The 13,268-nt window shown below is 44.3% G+C and overlaps 1 long non-coding RNA gene across 7 annotated transcripts; it reads left to right on the forward strand.

The window, feature by feature from the left end:
* Positions 1 to 1,444: 1,444 nt before the first annotated feature.
* Positions 1,445 to 7,819, forward strand: LOC127313134 (uncharacterized). 7 transcript variants are annotated; one of them, XR_007858801.2, is made up of 5 exons: positions 1,445 to 2,237; positions 2,351 to 2,441; positions 2,520 to 5,189; positions 5,603 to 5,999; positions 6,095 to 7,817. It is a non-coding gene; the product is annotated as an uncharacterized lncRNA (long non-coding RNA). The 7 variants fall into 7 exon arrangements; XR_007858802.2 differs by having other exon boundaries at positions 2,520 to 3,476; positions 5,098 to 5,999; XR_007858803.2 differs by having other exon boundaries at positions 2,520 to 3,476; positions 6,095 to 7,816.
* The last annotated feature ends 5,449 nt before the right edge of the window (positions 7,820 to 13,268 follow it).

The following is a 13,268-nucleotide window of genomic DNA, read 5'->3' on the forward strand; positions in this document are numbered from 1 at the left end:
TAACAGGAACACCGATGGACAATGCGCTCTTGTAAGCCACTTGTATCTCCTCACCATGCGTAAATTGGCGTCTCTCCCACTATATATACCATACTCCCGTGATGGTAATTTCTGAAAAACCAATTCCTGCCATCGGTTTGAGATTAGATGGTCCAAAACCATTGAACCCAATCAGGATAGTGTTGAATAGCAACCCCGGTAGCGTCTGCTTGTAGCCTATGGCCGACGATAGTTTGAACTTAAACTCCCGCTTCACCGTGGGAAGGGCACTCAACTCCATTTGAAGTGTCCTAGTCTTACTTCATAACCAAATGGTATGTGAATCCCATTCGACCATCCGGGCTTGGTTTAACAGCACCTATTTCGGTTGTCGCCTTCGGCGTTGCTGGTAGTAGTTGGAACTTAAACTCCCTCTTCATCACCGGAAGGTACTTGGTTCCATATGGAGTTCCAAAACTTTGCTTATTAACCAAATGGCAAGTAGCTTCGCCCTAAACACCATCAAGTCATTGTACACACACCCTGCGCACACACACCTCGCCCCTGTCATTCGTGAGATCTTAGTGCATATCGATATGTCTTTTTGGGCAGCCATGGTATTCCTCGCTGACGCTTGGCTTACTCCGACCGCTATTGGGGTTTTAGCTAATCAATTTTGTCTATGTCTAAGGCCAACTAGTGAAGTTGTGTCACACCTTACTAGTGGTTGTCTTATCGTGACCTTTACCCATCTTATGTTGGCTTGATATTTCGTTGACTTAGGTTACCATGGCTTGTGGCCATCTCCCTTCCTTGGGGCCATCCTTAAGAAATATCTTCCCCATTAAGATTTTACTGGCTAACGACCCGTCATAACTGCCATATTGACTCATTGGTTGGTGCCAATCGTGAATCTCGAGGGACCCTATCTTGTGAAAAAATTGTCCAGGAACACATCTGGATGATATAATGCCGACTCAAAGAACCATCGCTTTGACTTGCGATGGCCCCTACGCGCTGACGTCATGGGAATCCTTGTCACGTGTTCTTATTGCATGCAGTCTTAAGACGCCCGAAGGATGAGACTCGACACTTGGGATAACACACGACCTGCCTCGGGATAACCCGCTCCATGGAATAACTACTATACTATTTGGGAACAAACATCTTTTTTTTGAGAATTTTGGGAAGACTAGATGATTAACATGGTGCTGACACGTAATCCTTTTCTGCTCTTTACTTTTGAGTGTGCACTATTTTGGTGCTCCGTGAGAATTTCAGTGAGGCTCAGATTTCATGTGATGTGCACACAGGCAAATGTGTTCGTTCTTGTTTGGGTTTTTTTTTATGTGGTTTTAGCTGCGACAGGTCTGGGTTGTCCTGGCCCGCACGCTATCTACACACGTGTCCCTTCTTCCTTCTTGAAAAATCTATGCTCTTCTCGACAGCTCGCTTTTGTCCCCACCGCCCACGTCGTTCCTCCCCTCCTCGGATCATTCCGCCGCAAATACCAGCAATTCGACTGCGCCGCCTGATGCTGCTCCCTATCCGCCCATAGCCTCGCCAGCCGCCATAGCACAATCCATCGTCGGCGAAGTCAACCACCGCCCGCTCCCGGCTCCCCGGATCCTCCTACCATGGAGCGAGCTCGCGATGTGCCCCCGATAGACCCAACCACCTATCCCTTTCTCTTCCCGGCGAGGATGCGCGGCCGGTGAGCCTGGGAGGCTGGGATGGAGCACGAAGAGGGAGATGATCCATGAAGTGCAGGCCCAACCCGTACGCCAAGGCGCTCTGCTTCTCCGCGCCCTGCCTCCCGGAACCGCCTCCTCGTGCTCGCCGCGAGCGCGACTGGGCCGGCGCCGCCCCGCGTCGTCCCGTGCCCTACGTAGGGTGATGTGTCCTCCGGGACTCCGCCTTCGACCCACAGGTCCGCTCCCCGCTGCGGCAGCAGTCAACAGTGCGAGGTCGAAATCGGTGCCGGCGTCCGCCTCCATTGAGAAGAGGATGGCAGGTGGCGCGCCGTGCGGGGTGAAACTTCTGCATACCCTGAACGTGGGTGGTCGCTGTGCTGTGGCGGCGGGGTGGCGCTGCAGTCACGGGTCTTGACAAGGAGCGGAGTGGGGGCGGCGGCGGTGACGGATTTGAGGCGACGACGTCCTTCCACGCCAGTGTCCAAGATCTCCAGGCAAATGTGATGGGGCACCTGCGCGACACCGCGTACCATCACGTCACGGCATGCTCCAGTCCTCCCATTGGTATGGACCCTCTTCCCCGATTGCAGTTTTTTATGGACTTCATAGGAAGTCGATTAATTTCTATTTTTTCTAATTAGTTGACATATATTGGGTGTTCCTCAATCCTCATCTAGGAGAGTGATCCTATCTTCTTCAGTGGGGGATCCCCCATCACGTGATTCACGCCGAGTCTTCCGCATCAGCAATTGTCCACATCTTTTTGCGGTGAGTATTTTGACGCTTCAAGTGCCCTCTCCTTACAGACATGAGCTGACGAACAAAATGTATTACATATTTCTGTAGCAAGCAACAGTGGGAAGTAAGTTGATCAGGCCCGTTGTAGTGGAGTTGGGCAACTGCTCTCTTTGCCTTGCTGCCATCTTGCTCCACAAATAAATTTTTCATGCTGCTCATGTGTTCTGGCAAGTTCAGTTGGCCGTTTGAAGCTGGTGGCAAGGAAATGTGGCTGTACGTACAGCGTAGTTCACCAAATCCCTCCCGCAGCGTCATCAGCTGCAGAAAACAGTATATCTAGACAGTCGTTTATCTTTTGCTTTTAAGCATTATCTCCTGTTAAACATGGTCATCAATTACTTAGCCTGTAAGGAATACAGATATTTTCTCACTTATTTTTATCAAAGAGGTCATATAGTTGCATGGTTTGATTAACTTCACAAGGGACTATTGTTTCAACAACCAGTAAGTGACACAAGATATTTTCTCTCTTTTCGACCGGAATAAAGTCATGGATGGTTATTTTGTGTTTGCTTCAAATCCCTGAATTTTTTATTCTTTTGCGACCATGAACTATTGATTTGCATGAGTAGAAATTTAGCCAGGTGTACTGTAAGTGCATTCTTTGTTTGTGGACAATACTGCTATTTGATTTTTAGTTAAAGGATAGGTATTCCAACTCCCCTTCTTATTTTGAATTTTTAGAAATGCATTCTTTTACTCCACGGTCCACGCTCATACTGATATGCTCCTCACTACCTGATGTGCTCATAGGCAAGAAATGTGTAGTTAGTTGACAGGTTCATCTGAGAACCTGCCACTCCCATTTGGTATATCTTTGGCAAGCAACCATCGTTGGAAATATTTTACATCATACGAAGTGCAAATGAAGTAGACAAGCAGAACTTGTGGTTTAATTTATATACATCTGCTCAAAAGCAAAGTGAAGTACAGCAGTTGGTGATGAGTGCAGCACCGGTTGTTTTCTTCACAGAGAAATTGAGCTGGACAGGTCTTTAAAGAGAGGTACACAAATCCTTTCCCTAACACATTCTGTACTTTACCCTCTTTTACATATAGATTTATTTTGAGTGTGCATATAGTTCCTTCCACTGTTTGCGTTCACAAATGGGTTTAGGCAGTTATGTATATTCTAGCTTACACTAACTGTTGTAGCTTATGTTATCTGCAAGAACTTCTACTCCATCCATATGTCTTGGTAGTGCCAACAGAAACATCAGTCTTACCCCATGTTATCAACATACGAATGCCATTATTCGTAGATAGCGAGATATATAGGAAATATGGGAAATTAAGTTATTCTCTAGATTTTTCCTTAAGCCACTGGGATTTCGATCATGTCTTTGTTACAAGGAATCCCCACAACAATAGCTATATGCTCATATTTCATATTTGCATAGCCACCAACGTTTGCGCATCTTCTCCTCGAACTCCGGCGAATTGCTTGGCTGCATGCCCGTCAAACACGACTACCAGCTGCGCATCTATTCGCTCCTCGCAGGGTGTCATGGGCCAACCCCTTTCTTTCCACATATGACTAATAACGCAATTCTTAGGCTCAGGAAAAAAATTAGTGTCCATGATTATTTCATCAAACAGTATCAACTTATAATCTCACATGTTTTATTGAGCAAATGTTGCCACTGGGAGTTATGCTTTACATAACAACACCTGGTACTACAAGATCTACAAGCTGTATTGCAGAGTGTTGCTTCTTCTACACTAATTACTAAATTTGGTTAATATAGTACATGCCAGTAATATAAGTAAGACACATGTGTATATCTATAGTTTTTTTTATGTACTCCAAAAAAAATTCAATATAAAATCTGAAGATGCTTTGGTGAATCTTTAGTAAAAAGATACGCAATAGTTAGGTGTAGAATGGTCATTCCAACACATTTCCTTGAATTGCCTCTGCAATTAAGCCATTTATGTTCAAACAACGGTTTCACAATTGCTTAAATATGGGAACATGTGTACATCCTATTTTAGTGATCTCTTTTCATTTGCAAATATTATAGAACATAAATGTATGAGATATAGGCACTCACAAAAAGGAGATTAATTGGTATGACTTGGTGATTCATACACATCTTCTGGACTAAGTTAGTTTCTAGGATGCTGCAACCAGTTGACAAATTTTGAGGTACATGTTCTGAGATCTAGGACTTGCTACATTCTGGCCTTTTAACATCACATCTACATTTCAGTTGACAGAACATGCACATTATACATCTTAATAAGTGATGATACACATAAGGGATGTGGATGAGCTCCTCAAGAATTAATTTGAGATTGAGCAGACCTCAAGATTGGTCGGTTTTCCTCTGTTCTACCAGTGTCTCGGTATTTTCAGTTAGTCATAGTGTGAGAATTTTTGGATGCCGGTTATGAGAACAAAGACTTAACCAAAGTAATTCGAAAAAAAAAAGACTTAACCAAAGTACTAGAAACAGAAAGAGAGGTTGGGATTATGCAAAAATATAGTATTGGGTAACTTTATATAAGCCCACAGAAAATATTATGTTTTTTAAGGAAGTCAGGTAATAAGCAAAAAAGTTCAAAATTGCTTGAGTGATAATACGTCCTCTGCTGTGATAATACTCTCTCTGCAATATTACAGACTGAGATTGCTCCTTTAACATAAGAGTGGAATTGCTCTTGAATGCTGACCAATATTTTAGTATGTAATCCACTCGCATTGTGGTTGCCTAGGTGAGTGCTCTCTTTCCTTTCACCTCTTTCACTATGCACAGGACCTTCAGTTTTAGTCTTTTAGATGTATGTACTCAATTTTCTGTCATATGAGTAAATCATAGGGAAATCTGGGACGTCTCCTTAGCTTGAGATAAACCATGATGTATTAATGAAAACTTCAGTTATAAGTATAAAGATACCATTTTTTTTTGTTTAGACTGATGTTATTTTCAACCGCAGGTGGGAGAACAATTTTGAATAAAAAAATTGAGAAATGTATACAATACCGATTTTTGTTGTTGTTTAAACTGATGTTATCTTCAGCTGCAGATCGTACCAATTTTGAATAAATTGGACAACGTATACCAACAGACAGAAACATGATCACTGCATATCAATTTTTTTCTTAACATGTTTGAATTCATCGGCAGATGATAATTCCCCAAGAGGCTTCCTACTACAGTGAGTAGAGTTCCCCACAACCAGCGGAGGACCCGGTGGTGCCCACCGCCATGGACCACCCCGCGTTGGTGAAGGCCAAGGCGGAGAAGGAGTATCCGGATATAGAGATGAAGGAGGAGGAGGCCAAGGGGACAGGCAACACAAGCACGAGGTGCACGACGGCGACGGAGTCCATCCTGATGGCCGCTGACGCCACGAGTACCGTGGGGTCTGCGGCGGGCGTACCACTTGACCCGTATGAGGAGCTGCCTCCCTCCCCGCAGTGTGTCTTATGTTCGTGGGGTACTGCCATTTCCCTCCCTGTATGGTGCCCAACCTCGTGATTGGCAGACGATGGCACCGGCGATCTCAACATCACCAGTTCTGGTTCGTCTTCCTCCAACTCGCCACTCAAATTTGAACTAATTCTTGTTCTATTTTACTATGCCAAATTTTCCTGAATGTCTGGTATTTTTATGTAGCATTAGGACCCATTCACAACAAATGAGTGACATGGTAACATCACCAGTTCTGGTTCGTCTTCCTCTGACTCACCACTCAAATTTGAACTAATTCTGGTTCTATTCTACTGTGACATGTTTTTCTGAATGTCTGGTATTTTTATGTAGCATTAGGACCCAGTCACAACAAGTAAGTGTTTCTAAGTTGTTGTAATTGCATCTGAGATGATCCTTGGACATGATTCCCCTGCAAAAAAGAACTAATATTTAGTGATCCTTGGACATGATTCTACGTTGTTGCAATCACATGGTTGCACATGTTTTGCCATTTTTTTTTTCATTTTTTATATTCTTGGACAGCTGGTATCTTTTAGGACATGCAACGAGGCGAGCCTTTGAAACTTATGGTGGATGCTTATCAAGTGATACCTGACCATTGGTTGTATGTACCTAGCATTCAAAGGGTTGTGTAAAAGAACTTAACCCCATTGGTGATGTGGGTGTCCGAAAACATCAGCTGACACAAGGTGATCTTCTACAAATTCTATCACTTGGTACTGCTAGGTGTAACCCGTGAATTCTGATTTGGTTTAATCAAATTGCTGTGTTCATCATTGATATTTTCAAAATGTTGTTGTTTACAACTTTTGTTGACCTTATATTGGATGCACTCTTCATACGGTTGTTGACTGCGGGCTTCTAATTACCTCTGTATGAGCTTATTTGTGTTGGAAAAAGATATCTCTTTCAAATGATTGACTTCAGATTCTCATGTACATTTATTCCGGTATACAAGATTGGAACCTTTTGAGGATGAGCTCCATTTTAAATAATTCATGTTTTTACAGATTCATATATGAGATATTGCTTCCATCGTTGTGCCATCTTATTGGTATTACCATCTTTTATCCGATCTTCAATTGTGCCTCAATGTTCTACGTAATGGAAAATCAATATCAGCAAGAGCACACGCCTGAGCATAGTGATCTGCCATGATTAAGTTTAGTTTGCTGCATGTCTTCATTAGTCCATCGTCGGTTATGTAGTCATAGGTGTCTTCTGCTTACATCTTCTATTTTCCAATCGACTACTTTAAGGGTATTCCGATACGGAGGAGCCATTCGTGCCTACCAATGGCATATTATATGATGAGATATAGAAGAAACACACCAGTGAGTGCGAACCAGATCCTCTAACTTAAAGGAGCAAAGTATCCTAACTTTCCTTCCTCATATCCATATAATTAGGAATAATTTGATCTAAATTAACATGCATAACATAAATATGTGGTATCTATTTAAAATAATTACTTCCAAACAAAATTATGATGTGCTAATTTTTTTGTTTAGAAGATTTACATCAAGAGTAACTACACACAGTAATTACTACAGTATTGGACATACAGTATTTGCTACCGTGTCCTGACTTTGGTTCTTCAATTTGCATTAGCTCAACACTGTAGTTTCCTGACTTTGCTCTTTCACGTTAGAGGATTAGAATAAAAACTTCTCTGCATAACTAATGAACTCCATCATCTTTTTAGTTTTTACCATCTCCATCGTTAGTATGATTTGCATTTCATGTGTGTTGACTGTTGTGTCCACATCTTTCAAGTGCATTTCAGACCTGGATCAGAAGAGACTCGCATGCAAGCAAATAAATCTACTGGCCTAATTGTTAGCATTTAGTCGTGAGATAAAAACACAATGACACAAGCAGCTAAGTTCAAAAAAAAAAAAACGAAGCACACAACTCTGCATGACTGAAAACAGTAAGTGTAGTTGTTAGACACACTGCAAGCCCACAAATATTTAGCACTACCGAAAACTTTACACCTTACTGGCGCGGCGTGCCGCCGCGCCGATCATTGCTAGTTCCAATTATGACGGCTCGATTTGCCGCGGGGTCTACTTTTCGCGGTGCACCAGGCCGTAGCATTGCACAAAGCTGGAAAAAAAAAGAACAACATCGATGTGGTACATCTCGGAATAGAGGGCTTGATCCTCTGACAACTGGAAATGTCCACTAACATAAGACACCAAAAGTAGTCTAAACTTGCATGCTCAGCGGTGGATCAAACATCTCCAGAGGTTGCATCTCCATCTACCAGGACATGGTCCAACGCCGCCACGATCGATCAGGGCATCTCCCACCGCTTCGTCCCGCATGTTGTCGAGCCCAAAGAGGGCACGAAGCGCCATGATGTCCTCTTTTGGGCATCCCTTAGAGCATCTCCAGCCGTTTGAGCTCCCCACGCCCAAATCCGGCGATATTTTCGTCCGGATTGGAGGAAAGTTTGGCCTGGGGAAGCCCATTTTCCCAGCCGCGAGGCCAGGATGGATGTAACGAATTCAGATAAAATTGTCGAGTTCGTTCAAACATAAGCGAAATTTAATGATATTTAACATATAGAGGCGAGTTCGTACATAAGTAGGCTGAATTCGAACATATATTTTTGAATTCGGCGATGGCAAACTAAAATTTAAACTACAGAACGGCCTACTACATGCCGAAATGGCGGTAGAACGACGTGTAGTCGCCGCCGCCGTCGTCGTCGCTGGAGCCGGCGTTGTCCTGGGGCGGCGGAGCCTCGTACCAGCGGCTCGTGCCCTGGCCAGCGTCGCCGGCGCCGACGGACGGTACATGTCGTCATCGCTGCTGTCCTCGACCTTGACCACCTCCCTGGGCGCAACGTTCCTAGCGGCGGATGGTGTGGCGGCGCGGGCGGCGCGTTGACGCGCGGCAGCCAGATCCAGCAGCCGCCGTTGCTGCTCCGCCTCCTCGCGCTCCCAGTCCCGCCTGGACCACTCCAGTGCGGCATCTTCGGGGAGGGCGTTGTCGGTGGGCACCAGGTCCTTCAGCGACCTGGCGATCGCCTCCGCCACCGCGGCGTCCTCCGATTCGCCATTGCACGTTCGAGTTCGGGGGAGATTTGGTGGAAGGCGAGTGAGGTGAATGCGGGGCAGACGCGGTAGTTCGGCGATAAATAGAGGTAGGCGCGCGTGATACCGAGGAGACGGCATTAACTCGCCGCGTGGAAGCTACGCGGCCGGCGAATGCTGACTGGCGGCAGGCTTTTACAGCGCGCGGAAGACGATGCGATGAGGACGACGATCGGTGTCTCTCGCCGACAAGTTGGGGCCACCAGACGCGCGGGAAGTTTCCTTGCCGTTTCGCGCGCTTTTGTTTCGTCCGGAGTCCCCGAGAGCTCCCCGGGGGGGCGGGGATGGCGTGGGGTCGCCGGATGAATTTAGGCCCAAATCCGGACGAAAACGAGGAACCGGGGGCGCGACTGAACCGAATTACACCGTCCGGATGGAAAAAACGTCGTTCGGGGGCCTCGTCGGGGAGACGAGTGGAGATGCTCTTAGCCTTGGTACCCGCCTATACTTGCCGGAGGTGCGACAACTTGTATCTCATGATTTTTTATAGTAATTTGTTTCAAAAGGTGACGTGTTATAGGCATGTTCGCCCAAGCTTGTAGAAATTTCTAGGTCCGCCATCGATTCCCGCCTTCTTGCACACAAATGCCTCAGCGACCCTGCTGGCGCCTCCGATGGTGATCACTGGGAGTCTGGGATACCTCATACGTGTTACCATGTGAGATCACGACCATCGAAGATAAAAAAAAGAAGACGAAATAGATATCTTGCATGTCTGAATCAGCCTTGCTAAGCAGTTTAAGTGGCAAGTTCTATATCACTGGCGTGGAGTCGTGGACAACAGATTCACCGATCTAGGTACCAGCACTCACGACTTTTGCGACATTTCGTGCAGTACAAAAGCAAATTAACGTCACTGCAAAGTGGAAAATATGCTGCTTCATCAACCATCCATTGAAACTGATCTGCTGCGGAGATCGCTGATGTCTGAACCGTGCTGGACTTGGATGCAGTCAGTGCTTGGATGTATGGAAAGTTCCTGTGTGGCTGTGTTCCCTTGCGGACTGGTGGAAACGGCCACGGCCGCCGTCAAACTGAAAACGGAACGGGGGGTTGGTGGCGTGACTGCTGTGATGTTGATCGACGACACTCGACCTGTCCATATTGACTTTTTTTTCTAAAAAAGCAGTATAAACTCACAGGATCTTGTGTACGGCGTGCATACTCTCGTCTCTATAAACACATGCACATACACCATATTCCTATGAATATCTTTGAAAGACTAAGCCGGTAGATCTAATCTTAAGATTGACAAAATCATCATGGACATTATTGAATTTTAAGAGTTCGAACCTCTAACTAAGAGAATGTTCCATCCTCACAAGACACATAGATGTAAAATCTAAGGTTTAAACCCTGATGATATGAGAACAAGTGAATAACCATCCCGGCCTAGCCATTCAAAGTCAGGTTGTTTTTCTGCCGAGCTTGCTCGCTTGCGTTCAAGCGAACGAGTTTTTCTCACCTGTTCCATCTACTGACTACTGCACCGAGAGTGGCACCAGATGACGGATGACGAAGCAAACACAAACGCACGACCTCATCGTGGCAAGGTAGCCGCAACTACAGCTCAAAAAAAAAAAGGTAGCCGCAACTACCTGCCTATGGGTCAAAATAAGAAAGACAGATTAGAATCGTTGACTGGTATGTACGATGATGGTACCGCGCTTGTTTTGTCTGAGCTCGGGACTTGGGAATTTTGGGACTCTACGAAAGTGGGAATTGTGATGATGGTAAGGCCAAGTAGTTACCTCAATAGGTGACGTTAATTTGATGTGGAATCTGTCATAGACTGGTAGTGCAGTGTCGTCCGAAATTGGATCGACACAAGTGAGAACTGAAAAAAAGGGGTAACTGACTCTTTATCGACAAAGACATTGTGTTAACAAAGTCACGCATGTCAAAAGTAGTCGAGACAGTACATATGGGCACAACTACCTTATTAGAAAAGGAAAGGAAAACAAGAAATACGATACAAATCAAATACGAAAAGAAAATAAGAAATGGACTATCTTCCGACATCGCGCTGAAAGTCGTAGAACTAGCCGAGGGACAATAACATAGTGCATACAAAAACTTGAGACCATTTAATTTCTCCTCGCCCTCGAGGGATAATCCCGAGCTTCCCTCGGTGCAGGTCCGTCCACCATATGTATACTCACACCTAGATAGATTGGCAGGTGTATGATTTGGCGTTATCGCTCCATTAATTACATCGTAGAAAATGTAAAAGGTTTCGCCGAGGATGGATTTCTTGCCGGATAAGTCTGGCTTGGCTATTAGGCACATTTGGTCTAGGCTTTACGGGGCTAATGGGTTAGCCAGAGGTTCGTTGGTATGTCGTTGCTTAACCTACCTTGTATATTCTTGATATCTGTAGTGGAGCGCAAAGGATGACATGCTCATTGCGACGAAGGTCTACTCCACCTAACCGAAAAGGACAAGTCTTGCGGGAAAGTCGGCTGTCGTGCAGGGATCCGGGATAAAAAAAAATCAAAGAGACCACATGAGCACATAAGGTCCGGTCGACCGTACAAAGAAGAACACATCCCTAGTACTTTCACTTCAACAACAAAATCAAGACGCCTCCAAACTAGGAAAGAAGTTTGCGAGACTCGAGGTATCCATCACCAAATACATCATTTTGTCAACAAAACATAAACTACTTGCGATGTAACTGTACATGTGCTAGATGATGTTATTCCCTTTCATCTCTCTCCCTCGCTAAACCCCCGTGTATTTCCCGTTGTTGTAACAAAATACGACCTTGCTTGGGTGCTTCGAGTTAATATCATCAGTAGTGCGGGGGGAGGGGTGCCATTCTCCCCCTCTCTATCATTCCTTGAAAAAAGCCGCACATGTTTGCGGAACAAGGACTCGTCCATGACGTTTGGAGCAACGATCCTGGCTCTAGGGATGCATGTGTTACCCTGGGAAGATGAGTAAGCTGGTGTCATTCTCTCATTGAATCTTCATGTAACTCTCTCTTAGAACCATGAGCACATGGAAGGAGTTGCATTACACAACAGAGGCATCTCCTTGAGGATGATGCAACTTCACATTAAATTTGAACGCCACCCCTATCTTGGTATTTGCTGATTATTTAATAAGTTCTTTTAGAAGTTCAAAGAAGTTTATTTTTTTGAAGTTGTGGGAGGTAGTATAATTGTATAGGTGCTGCAATTAGGAGTATGTAGCGATAATGGTTTGGTGGTGGGAGTGTTTCGACGATCTAAGTACCCTCTTATGGAATATAGTAATTGAAATCATTATAGAAATAATATGTAATTTAAAATAATGCAACTATAAGATCATACTATGGAAGAACACATGGAAGGTGTACATGCAATCGTTTGGCTATGAAATATCAAGAACCCTCAATTATACGGAAATTTACATAAGAAGGACGATACGCTTATTTTTTGCAGGAACAAGAGCACTGTCCATTTATAGCAAGAAATAGGTTCACAATTCAGAAACACATAGTTCCAAGGCATTTTTTGTAGGAAATAGTTGTGCCTTTACACCAGGGAGTAATTTAAGAACATTGTTTCCTTTGTGGATGTTAAATGTTTTGTGATGTAATTGCACCCCTCTCACTTTTTTTTAGGGAAACCTACTTTCTTTGGACGCGAATTTTTGGCACATGGGTGGTATGCACCCCATTAATTTCAGAATTCATGGTAATTCAAATATTGAAAAAATAATTCAAATCATTCTAGAAACAAAAGATGATTAAGTATAGTATTCATATAAAACTGTTTGTGCTCGAAATGGTTCCCATGGTATCCTAGGAAGAAAAGATAAAATCGAATAAGCCCCATGTCCATGTACTATTCACGCTATATTCGTCTTAAATTTGTCTTTTATACCCAGGATACCATGGAAATCATTTCGAGCCCAACTATTATTATACAAGTATAATACTTAACCATGTTTGGTTCCCAAAAGAATTTAATTTTTTTGTCCCTTTTAAATTTTAAAAAATGTATTTTCCCACTTTCTTCCCTCTTCCTTTCTCAAGGGAACCCACTCTTCTTCTTTGCTCGTCGTTTTCATTGAACATTGGTGCGGGCTGTGTTCTAGGAGTACTTGGGCCTTACACTGGAGGGAAACAATTCCTCCGAAATCAGTCAGATCTTCAAGGCCGATCACGCAAGAAGAACAATACTACCGACAGGAAGAGCCCAACTCGGCCCACGCACGAAACGACTAACTCGCTAGGGTTTCCCAACATATATACATCCTCACGC

Source organism: Lolium perenne, chromosome 7 (assembly GCF_019359855.2).
Source record: "Lolium perenne isolate Kyuss_39 chromosome 7, Kyuss_2.0, whole genome shotgun sequence".
Taxonomy (NCBI): domain Eukaryota; kingdom Viridiplantae; phylum Streptophyta; class Magnoliopsida; order Poales; family Poaceae; genus Lolium; species Lolium perenne.